The 9,433-nt window shown below is 45.2% G+C and overlaps 1 protein-coding gene and 1 non-coding gene across 2 annotated transcripts in view; both read left to right on the top strand.

Moving 5' to 3' along the window:
- LOC135916919 (tachykinin-like peptides receptor 86C) overlaps positions 1-9,433 on the top strand; it is a 386,707-nt gene that overhangs the window by 207,591 nt on the left and 169,683 nt on the right. The gene's annotated exons all lie outside the window — the stretch shown is intronic.
- On the top strand, positions 6,754-6,826 carry TRNAS-UGA (transfer RNA serine (anticodon UGA)). Its single transcript has one exon. It is a non-coding gene; the product is annotated as a tRNA-Ser (tRNA).

Here is a 9,433-nt window from a genome sequence, read left to right on the forward strand (position 1 = left end):
CCGCTGAACCCAAGGGCTTCAAGGAGCCCAGTGGTGCCTAAATCGACCGCTGGGTAGACGTCTTCACATTCTAATAAAACATGCTCCGTCGTTTCCCTAGCTCTACCGCAGCAAGCACATGCTTCTTCTTCCTTCTTATATCTCGCTTTATAGGTGGGTGTTATAAGGCATCCCGATCTCGCTTCGAAAAGTAATGAGCTTCCCTTTGAGTTATCATAGATGGTTTCTTTCCTGATTTCGTTTTTTCCTGTTAAGTAGTTACTCATGGCAGGTTTTTCTTTTTTTCATTGCCACCACCCATGAGATTATTTCAGCCTCTCTGAGTTTCCGCTTGACCTTCTTTGCTGCTGTGTTCCCCACCATACAGGCCGCATACTTGCTGGTAAGCTTCCTAGTTCTTTTCCTCCACTGTGAATCAATATTTTTCCTGTACAGATACCTGAACACTCTCCCAGCCCATTTACATTCTTCCATGTTCCCCAGTCATTCTTCATACTCAATTTTACTGCGAGCTCCTCTCACTTCAAAATTAGTCCAGCCCATATCACCCTGCACAGCTTCATTTGTAGTCTTCCCGTGAGCGCCCAATGCGAGGCGACCCACTGACCTTTGGTTCCCGTCGAGTCCTGATCGTACCCCTGATTTAAAAAAGCAAACAACTGCATTTCCAAAAGTAATTCCTGGAACCATTACACCTTTCCACATACCTCAAAGGACCTCGTACCTATTGTATCCCCATAGCGCTGTGTGCTTCATTATGGCTGCATTTCTCTTCCGCTTTACTGTTATGTTTTTTTTCCTGTGTTTCCATATATCTATTGCCTTCGTTTATCCATATACCAAGGTATTTATATTCTCTTACCCGAGGTATTTCTTGGCCCTGTATCTCCCCTGTTTGCTCACTGTTTTCATTGAATACCATAACACCTGATTCTCTAACACTAAATTTCAAACCTAAATTGTTGCCTTCCTCTCCACAGATATTAGCCAGACGTTGCAAATCACTTTGCTTATTAGCTAGCAACACAGTGTCGTCCGCATAAAATAAACCTGGGAGTGGCTGCTGTACTGCTGTACCCGCCTGTTCGTATGAGAGATTAAACCCGATATTACTTCCTTCTAGCGCCCTCTCCGTCCTCACCATGTACATCATAAATAGCAGCGGGGATAAAGGGAACCCCTGCCTCAGTGCCTTGTTGATATGAACTTTCTCCTCGCTCCTCATTCCTTCCCGTTCAACGCGCACAGTATTTTCTAGGTGAATCTCTCTCAAAATCTGTAGACAATGGTCACCTAGGCCTTCTCATTGCAAAATATCCCACAAAATGTTGCGGTCTAGTTGGCATAGGCTCCTGTAATGTCTAAAAAGGCCACAAACAACGGTCTGCTTTCTACTTTTGATATTTCAACACACTGAGTAAGAACAAATAAGTTATCATCTAAACGCCTACGTATTCTGAAGCCATTCTGAAGTTCTCTCAAAATGCCAATATTCTCTGTTCATGCTTGAATCTTTAATTTCATTACCTGCATTGCTAGCCTGTATATTACCGATGTAGGGGTCAACGGTCTATACGAGTGAATTCTTTCTTTCTCCCCCTAGCCTTTATAAATTAAATTTATTCTACTTTGCCGCCAACTGTCTGGTATTCGTTTGTCTTTTAACGTTTTTTCAACTGCTTTCACCAGAGATTCCTTGCTTTTTGGTCGTAGTTCATTAATCAGCCTAACGGGAACCTTGACTAGCCCTGTGGCTGTGCGCTTAGGGATTTTCTCTTCCGCTTTCTTCCAGTTTAAATTTGTTAGCACCAGCTCCTTTTCCCCTTGGGTCACTTTCGTGCTCTTTTTTTCTTCAAATACAACCTCGTCATTGCCTTGCGAAGATTCGGCTGTTACTTTTCGGATGTAATTTATTGTCGCTTCTCCTTCCAGTCTCTTTTAATCTTCGTCTAGGATATGGTGTTGTATTGTTGTTGACTTCCTGCTTAGTAATTTTATGTGGTTCCAAAATATTCTAGGTGCGGCCTTCTTTTTCTCGCGTATTTCTGACAACCAACATTCACTTTCATCTTTAAATTTTGCTTGCACAATTATTTGAACCTTAGACTTTTTCTCCCGGTATATTTCCCATTTACTGGTTACTTCATCCTGCGGCAACTGTGCCTTCTTTGTCTGCCTGTGCTCTCGCGATACTTTCTGTCGTTCGGCGATCGCTTCTCGTATCTCCTTGTTCCACCAGCTTTCCGGTTTCTTTTTTCCTTTCCAACGAACATGTTCTTTCGCTTACCGTATTTCTGTCGGTATTACACTTAGACGCTCACCATATTCCCACTCTTTACTTGGCCATTTGCTAAGTTCTTCCTCAACTCTAGTGACTATATTTGCCAGTTGTTCAGCGTTCAAATTTGGACTGGCCATTTTGCTCTCCTTGCTTTCTTTCCCAACTACATATCCCATTTTTAAAATGATGCATTTATGGTCACTCCCTATGCTGCTATGCCCTTTCTCAACAATAACCATTTCTCTCAACTTATCATGAATTTCTTGTGTCATCAGACAGTAATCAATGGTTGATTGCCGGTTTCCCACTTCCCACGTGATCTGCCCTGCACACTTAAGCCCTGTGTCCACGATAACGAGTTGTGTTGCTCACAAAGGTCTTGCATTGACTTCCCGTTATTGTCGCTATAGCCATCTAAATCCTGTATGTGGGCATTCATGTCACCTAACAGGACTATTTCAGCACCACTCCCAAAACCCTTAATATCAGCGCTTATGCATTCCACTAATTCTTTATTTGTCTCTGTGCAATTTTTTCCGGTTCACAAGTACGTAACGCCCAGCCAAGTTTCGTTCCCACTCATTGTACCTGATAACCAAAGATGCTCTTAACATTGTGAATTTACTCTTTTCCATTTCACTCTCTCATGAATGAGCATTCCAACTCCCCCTCCCTTTCTTTCCGACTTAGTTCTGTTGCACCCCTCCCAAACATAACTCTCAATAACTGGCGGTTCTTCCGAGTCTCTAAGGTGCATTTCTGTAACCGCATACACCTTTATTTGTTCTCTATGTAACTGCTCCTCAATCTCTGCCCACTTTCCTTTCTTCTGCCGCCTTGCATGTTTATGTAGCCTATTGCATGGCGAGCTATTTTTCTTGCTTTCCTCCTTTTTCTGTTTTCGACGGCGATGCTCTTCTTTTGTTCCCCTACGGGACCTTCTTCATTACTACTGCTCTGACCTCCTGAGTGCCCGCGGGCCCCCTAAAAAAGCAACAGCGTGACCACCAAGTCGCTAGCCCCTTTCTCGTGCCAGCCTGTAATTGAAGTTGATCCCATCTCGTTTAAAACCACCGCAACTTCCCACTTCCCTGTTTACTTCGTCAACCTCGAAGCCTTTCTCTCGGCTCTTTTTCCATGTTGCCTTATTAGCAGCCACTACAGCTCTTTGTACGTGACAGTCACGTACAGGCACCTCCGGCACCGTGCACACCACGATCTGCACCTGAGGGGATAGCTCGCGCAAGACGTCCACCCCATTCGCCAAGCGCTGAGCTAGCCCTGGCCCTTTCCGGTTTAGGACGTCATTTACCCCACCTGCTACTATGACAAGGTTGCGCACGTGGGCACTATCCGCGAGCTTTTCTTTTGCTGGCTCCATGACAGAACCCAGTGTCCGCCCTGGGAATGTCCCTACCGCCACTTTTTTCCCGCCTTTCACCCTCTCCACAATTGCCTTTGAGCACCCAGTCAGGTTTGAGTCGCCAGCGATAATCACCCTTTTGCTCTCTCCTACCTCTCCATGCTTCCCTTTGTTGTTTTCCGCGTGATTCGAACTCGACAAGGGGCATTGTCCCCTGAGCTCCTGATTTTTCCGCGTGGCGTCCTCAAGGCAGGTGCCGCTCTTTCCAACGAACCCTTCATCACCCTGCCTGCGTTCCACGTATTTCGCTGACCCTTCCGCGCCTGTCGCGTCGGGTGTCTGCGTTCCATTGTCACGCACATTTTCGTGCACAATGGCGGCCCTGTTCAGCTCTTCCTCGGCTGCTTCGTCTCTTTTCAACTACCTCCCATGCATCACGCTCCCTGTTTAACTCATTTTTCAGCTCTTGCACCTGTTTGAGAAGCGCTTTCTGGAAAGCCTCCATTTTCTGCAGCCTAGTATCGACATCACATTGTGTGGCGGTTGATTCGATGCCCTCTCCATTCTCATCCGTCTCCTCATCTGCCTTGAGGGACCCCCGTGTACTGCTTGCTTTCCCGTCTTTCTCGTCATGTATTGCAGGGCTTTTTGCAAATGCTACAATACTATAATATTACTACTGCTGATGCAAATACTATAATACTATATCAATGCAGAGCGCGTGCCTTTTAGCAATGACCGATACGCAAAGGGTCCAAATCCTCAAAATGTCGCAAAGCAACTCTCACCACTTATTCCAAAACAATCAATGCCGCGGAGACCGGAGGTATGACACGCTCTCGCATGCGCTCAACCACTCGGCCACGCTCTCACTTTCCTACCAAAACACGCCCAGTAAAACCACTAATAGCTATTTCTCTTGCCACTTCCAAGCTACCATTTAAGGATTACAAGCACTCAACGTCCCACCCGGCTGCACGTGTTGGAAGCACGTGGCACGAGAGGACTCGCTAACCATCCTGCAAAAGCAAATGTACACGAAGCACACCCGCCCACCCGAAATACGAGAGACAAACAAAAGGAAAGAGACAGAAAACCACCCAATTACTACTAAAAGGCGAAAATCAGCAAATAAAACAAAAACAAGCTCAAAGCATGCAGAAAAACTTATGATTTCGTCGCCGCCACGGAGCCCCGAAAACAAGCTCAAAGCATTGCATCAAAGCATCAAAGCATCAAAGAACCCCCGAAGGCTCCTCCGAATGGAGGAAACTTCCGAATGCTGTTCCAGACGAGAAGCAGCGAACTATCCGAGACATATCATTATCTCGGTTGCTGAAGGCCTGCATCGTCAAAGGAAACTAACTTCACGCATGAGCGATGAGCAGAGAGCGGATTACGAAAGAGAGAGGAAAGAAGAAAGAGACAAACGAAAAGTGGCGGTAAGTCCCTACTTTCATAAGGTTTCCCACAACCTAAAAAAGGTTGGGCAATGTTCTGGTGCAAACGTTGTGTTTACAGCACCTAACAAACTCTTGAGGTTGAGTGTGTTGAGCTGTCCCATGAGGAAACGAAAGCCTGGCTGCGCTACCGCGCACAAAGATCCTTTTGTTCCATGCACTCGCAATGTTGTCTATAAGATCCCACTGTCGTGTGGGAAGTACTATACGTGGGCCAGACGGGCAGATGTTTAAACGTGCGTCTGGCGGAGCATAGTAACAAAGCGGAGAGCATCGCAATAGATGGTCATCTGGCTGCCCATTATAGAAAATGTGACGCGAAGGCACCATGCTTCCCGTTCTTAAAACAAACTGTTGTTGTCTATCGCCACAGCAATAAGATTACGAGGGAAATTGTGGAAGCAGCTGAGATAGAGCAGGTGACGAGTGCGTTAGCACGCCGTCTATACTTTTATCACGTAAAGAGCTTGAAGTTTTGGGCATAGTAGTCACATGACTGTTTTTCCTCCTTCCCGTGAGTGTGTCTATTGCAGTAGCGTCCCAGGGAGTACATATATACTCACCAGCTGCAATAAATGAATTGTTGAAAGTTCGCGCTCGTCCTGTGTTCCTGCTTGTCCCTGTGTCATGTTTTGCGATATGTATCCAAGTCTGTATGTATCCCACCAACGCGTCCGAACTTCTTCCCTGCTAAAGTGCATATATATATATATATAACACTCCCAGGGTTCTACTAGGACACGTAAATACCTAAGAAAGTGGATGGGGAAATGGCGCCATGTTAGGTCAATAGGTAGAGCATCGCACGCGAAATGCGAAAGTTGTGGGTTCGGTTCCCACCTGCGGCAAGTTGTTTTTTTATCCTCTTTAATTTCCGTTAATTTATCGTTTTTCTTATTTCATTTATTACGCCCAAGTAATTCCCCCTATGCTCCCCTTGGTGTCAGTGTTTGTTGGCTTCTTATGATATGACTAATAAAAATCAAGCCCCTCTGTTAACCCCCTTTAGGGGAAAACATAGGGGAAATTACTTGTGCTTCATAAATGAAATAAAGAAACGATAAATAATGGAAATTAAAGTGGATGAAAAAACAACTTGCCGCAGGTAGGAACCAGACCCACAATCTTCGCATTTCGCGTGCGATGCTCTACCAATTGAGCTTCCGCGGCGCTGTTTCCCCATCCACTTTCTTGGGTATTTATGTGTACTAGTAGAACCCTGGGAGAACTTCCCGCAGGTTCCCACCTGCGGCAAGCTGTTTTTTCATCCACTTTAATTTCCGTTAATTTATCGTTTTTCTTATTTCATTTATTAAGCACAAGTAATTCCCCCTATGCTCCCCTTGGTGTCAGTGTTTGTTGGCTTATTATGATATGACTAATAAAAATCGAGCCCCTCTGTTAACCCCCTATCTTCTCGTTTATTACATAACGAGGTTTTCGAATCCGGCAACATTGATGCCTTCAGGTAGCATATGTGGGTTTATTGACCAGTTACCTTCACTCAAAAAGGTCACGTTGTCGTGACGCCTGCAGCAAAAAGGACGTTCCACGTCCGCCGCCAAGGTCTGTGAGTGGCGGCGCTGGCTAATACTCCCAGGGTTCTACTAGGGCACACAAACACCCAAGAAAGTGGATGGGAAAACAGCGCCGCGGTAGCTTAATTGGTAGAGCATCGCACGTGAAATGCGAAGGTGGTGGGTTCGGTTCCCACCTGCGGCAAGTTGTTTTTTCATCCACTTTACTTTCCATTAATTTATCGTTTCTTTATTTAAGTTTTAAGCACAAGTAATTTTCCCTATGTTATCCTTGGTCTCAGTGTTTTTGCCTACTTATGATATGACTATATATATATATATATATATATATATATATATATACTTACAGAAGTTCAGAGATGCTACGAGGTAAACAGAGCACGTATTTAATTTTGACATTTTTGAACAGTGGACCAGTCATCATCAGGGTTTACACGAAAATGGCAGGTCGACTCTGATAGTGAAGACAGGAGACCGGATGCCGGTCGTTCGCAGCTACATCAAATCGAAAGGGACACTTGTGACAGTGATCGAATCTTTCTAGGCACTTTGAAAGATTTACAGCTCCCGTATCAGCAATGATGCGGGGCAAAATGAAGGTGGAGTTCCATGCATATAGGGCAAAGAGGCCAGTGAGAAAAAAAAGAACAAACGAGCAGGGAGAACCTTTTTTCATCCATAAATGTGGAACGTACTCTAAATGAAATAATCAGAGTCCAGGGCAAGTGACATGCCTCTGGGATGTGCAGCGAGAGTGGGGTGCGCAGATACATGTTCTCCACTCAAAAATTGAGATGGGGCTGATCGCTTGCTCTTTTCACCCCGTGCGCCTCAAGCGGGGGTGCGAGCGGCAAAACAATAAATCCAGTTTCCTCAGCCCTGCCATTCAAGTAGTTGTTCTGAGTGACCTATAGCCCCTGATGGGAATCCGCAACAGCTGACGTGGTTGTCCGGTAAACATTCGAAAACTGCACCACACGGAAGCTCCATAACTCGGCTCCCTACATCTGTAAGCCCAGGGACGTACTGGCTTTGCAAACCCCGCGTATATATTCTTCTCACTATTTTTTCCCGCCCCTCAGCTGGACCACAACTCGCCCGAACGGGCCGTGCCTTGTATATGTGTAATGTGATTTAGTTGCTTTCCACAAGATGCCGCTCTTCGATCTACCTTCCGGGCCCTTTCTCTATTGTGCCCCCCATAGCTCTATTTGCCTTGCCCTCTCTCTCGCTACAACGGTGGCACGCGCACTGGTTCTGCGCAGCGACAATTTTCTCCCTTCTTGCTTCGTGTAAACGGGAATCTAGCTACCGCTACTTTCCGCACCCTTGCCCTCCTCAGACTTATGTCTCCGTCATGCTCTTTTACGTTTTCTCTGTTGTTTCCACTTCTCTCTTTGTTTTCTTTCTTTCTCTTTTTCCTCTCTTTTTTTTCTTCTCTTTATTTCTTATTGGCCTCCTTGCCCTACATACATGGGACTCCGCCTTCCTTTTGTCTTGCATCGTTGCCAATAAGGCAGCTCTAAATCTGCCAAAGTGCCAAGAAAGAGTCAATCACTGTCACAACTGTCCCTTTCGGTTTGATGTATCTGGGAACAACCGGGTACCCGGTCCGCTGTCTTCCATGTCAGTGCCGAACTGCCATTGTCTTGTAAATCTGGATGAAGAACGGTCCACCAGTCGGAACTGCTGAAATTAAATACTTGTTCTTTTTACCTTGTAGCATCCATCACCTTCTTTATATATATATATATATATATATATATATATATATATAAGTATTAGTCATATAATGAGAAGCCAACAAACACTCACACCAAGTACAACATAGGGGAAATTGCATGTGCTTAATAAATGAAATAAAGTAATGATCAATAATTGCAAATTAAAGTGGATGAAAAAACAACGTGCCGCAGGTGGGAACCGAACCCACAACCTGAGTGGGGGCGCTGGCTAACACTCCCAGGGTTCTACTAGTACACATAAATACCCAAGAAAGTGGGTGGGGAAACGCCGCCGCGGTAGCTCAATTGGTAGAGCATGCATGCGCGACATGCGAAGGTTGTGGGTTCGGTTCCCACCTGCGGCAAGTTGTTTTTTCATCCACTTTAGTTTCCAATAATTGATCATTACTTTATTTCATTTATTAAGCACATGCAATTTCCCCTATGTTGTACTTGGTGTGAGTGTTTGTTGGCTTCTCATTATATGACTAATAAATATCGGGTCCCTCGGTTAACCCCCTTTCTTCTCGTTTATATATATATATATATAGGCCTCTGCCATGTAACAGATCCTGTACCTGCGTGAAGCTGCTGCGATAGCTTCTAGTCCATGTTTAACTCCAGTATATAGCTCAGGTAAATAAAACGTTTATTTATTTATTTATTTTTGCGCAGGAGGTAGCGAGTTGGAATCCTGATACATCGGGAAACTGTTTGGCATTTCGAATGGGTAGAGATCTGGCGGTGTGGTGCTCCGCTGTTTGTGGGGGTTCAAATCTCCAAACACTCTAAGAAAAAAGAGAGTAAAAAGTGAGTCACGGCAACTTGACTCTCTTTTTTCTTCCGAAGACCCACTTTTGCGCGAGTAGAGTCAGAAAGAAGAGTCAACATTCCCGCATGGGTCGTTCGACTCTCAATAGCACGCTAAGAGTCATGGAAGATCGCCATTCCTCTGATATTCGAGAGGAGTCTGGCGAGAGAAAGATTTTAATGCAGGAGAAGAAATACCAGATAAACTCTTCTGTTTTAGGCAGGCCCTCGGGTTCCTGTCCTGGTTGTAATGCCGT

This window comes from Dermacentor albipictus, unplaced genomic scaffold (genome assembly GCF_038994185.2).
Source record: "Dermacentor albipictus isolate Rhodes 1998 colony unplaced genomic scaffold, USDA_Dalb.pri_finalv2 scaffold_38, whole genome shotgun sequence".
In the NCBI taxonomy this organism is placed as follows: Eukaryota; Metazoa; Arthropoda; class Arachnida; order Ixodida; family Ixodidae; genus Dermacentor; species Dermacentor albipictus.